Source organism: Papaver somniferum, chromosome 6 (genome assembly GCF_003573695.1).
Source record: "Papaver somniferum cultivar HN1 chromosome 6, ASM357369v1, whole genome shotgun sequence".
Taxonomy (NCBI): Eukaryota; Viridiplantae; Streptophyta; class Magnoliopsida; order Ranunculales; family Papaveraceae; genus Papaver; species Papaver somniferum.
In genome coordinates, this window is record NC_039363.1 from 80,663,585 (window position 1) to 80,670,733 (window position 7,149).

Below are 7,149 nucleotides of genomic sequence, written 5' to 3' on the forward strand. Positions count from 1 at the left end.
GAGGTTTTTGAGTTTAGTACTTCATGACCCTATTCAGCGTTTTGTGAGGCCCAAAAACCATCCCACTGCAGCCCTAATAATAGGATTCTTAAAAAAAAAAAAAAACATCCCCTGGGTGTGGTCAAAGCCGGCTTCCCATTGGAAAGCAACCACATAATCGAACTTGTTAAAACAGGTCGGTGCCAGGCATCGGATACATACATTTACCCTGAAACCAAACCTTTTTGTTTATACCCTAAAACCGAACTCGTTAAACAGCAAAAATGAACTTTCGACGAAACCTATAACTACCAAGGAAAACATAAAGAGTAAATTGCCTTTAGAGCTTCTCCAATGGTCATTGTGTGTGTTTCCTATGTGGCAATACAAATAAGACATCCTCAATCTATTTTTTCTTAAAATTACAAGGAGAGAAAAAAATCCATTTAACCTCTTCTTTTAATTAGTATAAATTTTATTTTCCATAATTAAGATTTTATTATAGCTAAAAAATGGTTAGTTAACATATTAAAGTCAATTCAATCAAGTAAAAGCTGACTAAGATTTAGACATTCCCCTTGACATTATCTACCGAAAGTCATCTATACATTGGTTTAAGATATCGGGATTGGAAAATGATTTTAGAGAAAATGGATGTGTATCCTAGATGGATTTTGACATTTATCCCCACACACATGCCATTGGAGAAGCTTACACAAAATGATTGCATTAAAGAAATAAACCACATCAGTATACACAAATTAGAGCCCCTGACTTTCAAACTGGTTCCAAACAATTGTACACTAGCAAGAAATGCAGGAGCACGACACAAGATTCAAGTACTCTATCACATATCTGCTTTTCAATTACTTACCAAAATGCTTCGTCCCAAAACATGTGCAGAAAAACAAATGCACATTTACAAGACTCAATCAGGTACTTAGAATTGGATCATCATCCTCAGTTGGATCTTAAGAATTTATTGGAGATATCTGATTTTACTTTACAACCTAAGGAAAGAGCTTTGTGTGCTAGACCGTCAATTTCTTCTTCCTTCTTCTCATATACAAAGAAAGCTGTGAAAGCAAATAGAACTCCTGCATTTTATTTTAAGAAAAGTTTAGTCGGCTGTTCAAGAAACCCTAAAATTTGTGAGCTCTATTGTCAATGGATGAGTGTTAACGTTAACGTTGCCGTTATGTTTGTTTGTTTGCTTATAAGATAGGTGACATAGTACTCATAGCATGCTGAACAAACTCAGAGTTTCAGAATATAAACTTCACCAATCCATACATGTGCAATCCTCAATATGATGAATGCTAGAGAAACGAAACAAAACAAAGAGATGGTTACTGACCTACTAAGTATATGCACTGAATTGATTTTGATCCAAGGAAGCTCAAGAATAACAGAGACGAAAAAACCTGTTTATGCCAAAAGTGCACAAGAGCGTATTAGATAAATAAAAGCAGATCATCTACCACGGTCAACAAGATCCCACCATGTGATTTTGGCCAAACTTTAACCATCCTAGTAGGACTATGAAGTAGTTGACCATTAAACTCAGAATATATAAAGTACACGCAAATGCTGGAATACCTTAACAAATAGGGTCCAGTCCTTCCCCTTGCAAAGTGATTATAACGTATTGGTGATTAAGTTCCAAATGGACCTAACAAACAGAGCATTCCGGTGACACCTTTCCTCGGAAAAGTGGAAACTCGATGAAGGGATTTTCTCAATTGAATAGCCAAATCTGTAAAATATGAAATTTCAGTGATGAAAATAATAGGGGGTATGTCGTCTTCATTATATGCAAAGGGGACGGTAAAAAGGCGGTCCGGAAAACTGGGTCGAAAGATGAAAATGTAAATGTCACAAAGTTACTATAGAGAAGATGTATATAGCAGATGTGGGCCTTACAATTTAGAAGGTAGAAAGCCATGGACAAACAAGAAGAATGTTGTCACCATAAGAAGCTTTGAAACAGCGGTAATGATGGTATACTCAGTTGCGATGAAGTAATAGTAGAAAGCAATCAGGACAATCAGTGCGCTGATTGTCTGCTTTTGATCCCTCCAGAGAAGTGTGTCAGCAGCTGCAAAATCGCAACAGCAGAAGTTCATGAATCATCATAAATTTATTCTATTGAAAATGGGTACACGTCATTTTTCTTTGCACTTCTTTGTGTAGATTCAGCAAGTAGCTCACAAAACTAGGAGTCATTATGGAGGATAGTATATACTGATGATTTAGAAGGGAGATAAGGATACACCAGCAGTCAAAGGGTATTGATAACTGGACATGCACAGAAAGCGAGAAATCTCCAGACATCAACTTTAAAGTGGAAAAAGAAAATGAAAACATAAAGGAATGGGTTCATATCCTTTCCACTTCCAAGTAACAAATAAGATTTGGATGGTCCTTCTCTCTTTGTTAAATCAGCTCTTAAGTGTGAGTACGAGTCAATTGTTCTCTTCAGGCCCTCCTACATTCATTAGTCAAAAACATTGAAGTAAGCAATGGACTGATCAGCTAAACCACATCCTGTGCAACTCTATTGGCCAAGTCCAAAAGAGCACACTCAACGACTACCAGGTCAAGATTCTTGTTTCCTTTTTGGACATACCTGAAGTGAGACAATAGGTGTATAAAAGATCCGGTCCTTGGCTTTCGAACAACTAAAAGTTCTGTTGCATGTGAGCAGACTAATCCTTGAAGGTGTAAGTTGTGGAACAGGCATCCCATAGGGCCCTAACACCTTATACGTCAAAGCTACCAACTGCGCTATCGGCTTCATGACAGGGACTGGAATCTTGATACTTGTCTGTTAGGGTAAAAAAGTTAAACATAGAAGCTAATACTATGGAAATAATTACCTAATCAATCCTACACACTCTTCCATTCTTTACTTCAAGAAAGCTTTAGCTCATAAAGTTACTCAAGGTGTACCTCTCATAGCCAAGACCATCAAGGATAACTGCGACAAACTCCCAAAACTTCATTGGTCTGGTGATAAAGTATGCCTGCGAGCAAGCATCAGAGTTTAAATATTTCTATCCCAGAACATGGACTGACCAGCGAACTAGTACTTAATACATTGTGATAAGTTATAAGTGAGATATACTACGTTAAACTATCTAGTGCTTTATCTGTGTGCACATTGACAGCTGACCCTCCCAATTCTTAAATATATCCACTGTGAATATTAGTACCTGACCAGCAGCTCTTTCCGGAATTTCCCCTCCTGACGATAGAGCTTTCTCAGCACATATATGGGCATGAGCCACGTTTTCAACATACGTGAAATCATAGAAGTTATTGCCATCACCAATGATGAACTGATAAAAAAATTTATAAACCAAAAGAGATAAGAGTTACGTTCTATAAGAGAAAGCAGATATTCAAAAGAGTTAAACTTTAGGTGATGCAAGTCAAGGGTAAAATTATCAGCCTGCTATATATATATATATATATGGAAACTGAGGTTTGTAAGAATATAAGTTACTGTACCATTTGATGTATCCTTACTTTAGACTTTCCGGCTCTTGCAGCAGTAACTAAAGATGGAACCAACAGCCTATCACCAGGACCAAAAATGCTACTGGGGCGTATGCAGCATGTTGGAAGCCCATTTTTACCATTTGCCTTTAAAGCCAACACCTCTCCTTCAGTTTTAGTTGCTGAATAGGAATCATTGTGCTGAAAAACAGGTAAAAATATGATTGAACAAAAAACGATAGGCTGCGAGTTTTAGGATGCACTTAAAATTGTAAAACATCCAACAACGGTCTCAAGGAAAAAATAAATATTTTTCATAAGATGACTCAGTACGAGAATATCTTGAACATATATCTATCAGCACATAATCAGGCGTAGGCAGTATAAAATGCACAACTTATATGTGGAAAACCTTAGATGGGTAGGGCATTGATTCATCTGCATTATCTGTACCATGAACCCCATCAAAGACGACACTAGGAGAGCTAGTATGGATGAGTCTCTTCACTTTGCACTCTACACAGGCATCAATAATGTTCTTGGTTCCTGAAATCCCACTTGAAGCAAATAAGAAAACAAACATCGAAAAAGGAACTTTTGAACCATTCACTACTTGAGTCCTAGGTTTGCGCATGAAAGCACCACTCTTTACCTTCTACATTGACTGAGTAATGCAGCTTGTGATTGTTGATCATGAACAGCCATGTGGAAAACAACCTCTGCCCTTCCAAGGCTGCAGAAACAAACAGTATTGCTCAGAAGATTACATAGTATAAAAAAGAAGGTTCTATTGGAGCCAATATGGTAATGTCTTATCACTGCTATAGACCAACATCTTTTCATATGCTTTAACCAATGGATACATAAATTCATATGACCTTAAAAATCGAGAAAATAGATAGCCAGTAATACAAATCAACCAGCTTAATGAACTCATAATCATTTATATAGAGAATATCAATGACCTTTAATCACTTGGGCTTTGTCTCGAAGATCCGCAGAAACATACTGAGCACGGCCTGATCGAAGAGCTTCACCAAGAACTCCTTCTTCCTCGTATGGTTCAAGCTTAATTTCGGGCCCTAAATCGGCAACTCTAACCAACCATTCCCGTGATTCAATGAGCATTGTCACCAAATGACGGGCCGCAAAACCCCTCCCACCTGTCACAACACAATATCTCTCCACCCCAACCATCTTGTCTTTAATCCTTCTTCCACTCTGTAAAATCATAACACAACTATTTTCAAAAAACAAAAAAATCATAACAGAAGAAAAAGAACTGAACAAAGATTTAAAAAGAAAATATCCGAAGTTCGAAAAATGGTGTCCACTTGAAACTATTTTCAAGATTCAAAATAAACGACCACATAACTGAAATGGCTACAACTAACATGCACACTCCCTGCACTCCCAACCATCAAACTAATTAAGTTCCAAGGCAAACCTATCAAGTAACCCACATATCTATCTGTCAAACTCGATAAGAAAACAATTACATAAACATGCAAACTGTTAAAGTTCACTGGAATATCGAATGTACACTTTCCATGTAACTCAGCTATCAAGTACGGTCACATTTTTCATGTGTTCCTATTATTTCAGGGACGTTTTAGGCTAGACCAAAATGCGTATCATAGAGAGAGAACTCTCGCACTGGCGGAAAGAGTTTCTCCATCCTGTGTTAACTCAACAGCTATATGTGGAATGTGGTGGTGAAGTTACGGGTCTCAATAGTTGAACAGCAATTTAAGGCAGATTTAAGGGGAAAACAAAAATTGATTTGAATCTGAAAAAAACTGTAACAATTAGACAATGCAGTGCTGATGAACCATTCAAAATGCAAACACATCCTCAACATGTATGTCAGTGGCCTCATATAGCTTCATCAACAGACACAGTGGCGGAGGTGAACGGGGACTAGGGAGGACAGTTGTCCTCACTAGAATTTTAGAAGTTGCCAAATTAGGCTTGGAAATTATGGATTTTGCATAATTGTCCCCCCAAAATTTGACAAATTATCCTAACAGACCTAGATAATACAAGTGATTACGTCAAATTTCAAAGTATTTGCAACATAATGTATATTATGTAGCAAACATTTGAAAAAAGCATTAAAAATTTTCAGGCGGCCGTAGGCCGCCATAGTATACAATGTTGTTACTAGTTATTGGTTGTATTTGTCCTCCCAATAACAAAGTTCTGGCTCCGCCACTGAACAGACAACAGTCATTTCACTTGTTGGAGACGCACTATGTGCCTGCATACCTTAATTCTGCAATACTATTTACCAGTAAGCTATATTGTTTGAGCTTGAATTTCCAATCACAAACAAATGACCACACAATTCTGTCTGATCACATAAGTGAATCAAAATTTTTTGCTACTGTATATGAGTTCCCTTCAAACCACAGATTGCATCAAACGGAAATGAAACTCATTATATCTAATCAACGCACATATTGCATGCAAATGAAACTCATTATTAACTACTTTCAATATTCTTTGACACATTTCATCAAACAAATCACCATCGAAATCCTTTACAAATATTACCTGATTTAATTTAATTTCTAATAGTGAGGTACTAACAGTTATTTATTTATTTTTGGGAAACTTAAGCAGAACATCTTGAATACAATACATTAGATCGAATATACTGGAACAAATACATTAATTAAAACTGATAAAAAAAACTCTAATTTACTTACCAAAAGATAGTTTCAACGAACTGCATTTGAAGATAATAATTGATGTAGAGTTAGGGATGGGCAAATCGAAATCTCAGATGGAAAGTTAATACTCCCTCGGTCCCCATTTTATATTTTGTACAATTTCCAACAAACATTAACTTAATTATGGTGATAACTACCTATAATAAATAAGGGCAATATATGAAAAAACTCATCTTGAAATTGAAAGTCTGCCTATCTAATAGAACTACAAATTTTTATAATTCCGCCTTTATAATAGAAACGGACGGAGTAGATTCTACCATGTAAGTAACTAACTTGAGGAATTATAAAAGGTGGAAATACGGTAGTAATGGGTTCGTATACAAAATTACAAATCATAATCATGTTTCTTTTTTGGTGATTCTAATTGGCCAGTGACTAAAATGCAACCTATCTTTTGACTAATTACCCCCTTACTTTAGAAACAAATTAGTTGTAAACCCAAGTGATGTGGGTATATAATCGGGATGATACACTGACCACGGGTTGAATCCGCGATCCATCCCGTAAGACACAAAACACTGGCTCCCCCTAACCCGGCGAATTTACAGGGAGTGGGTTAAGGGTGGGATCCACTCCCTCTCTCGCACAATCACACTTCACGGGATGATCCTGCGGGATGTTAATCATTTCCGATATATAATACCCACCGGCAGATCAAGCCACCACCATTCCTGTCGACTAGTTCTTTATTTCTCTTTCACTTGTTTTTCCTTCTTTTTGAAACAAAATATATTAAAATCACAAAAAATGCATATGATTAAAAGAAAAATCTAACAAATGCCAGTTTAAAAATAAAAGTCATTTAATGATATATGGGAGAAGCAAAACATTATAATTGTCTCTGACTCAAAAACAATAGTAAATGAATTTGATCAAGGGCAGTTTCCATGGTTCATCAGGGGGAGACGGGAAAAGGCAGTGTGTAAGCTAT

General features: G+C 36.6%; 1 pseudogene; it reads right to left on the bottom strand.

The window, feature by feature from the left end:
* Positions 1 to 822: 822 nt before the first annotated feature.
* LOC113288135 lies at positions 823 to 6,277 on the bottom strand (annotated as a pseudogene).
* Positions 6,278 to 7,149: the final 872 nt, after the last annotated feature.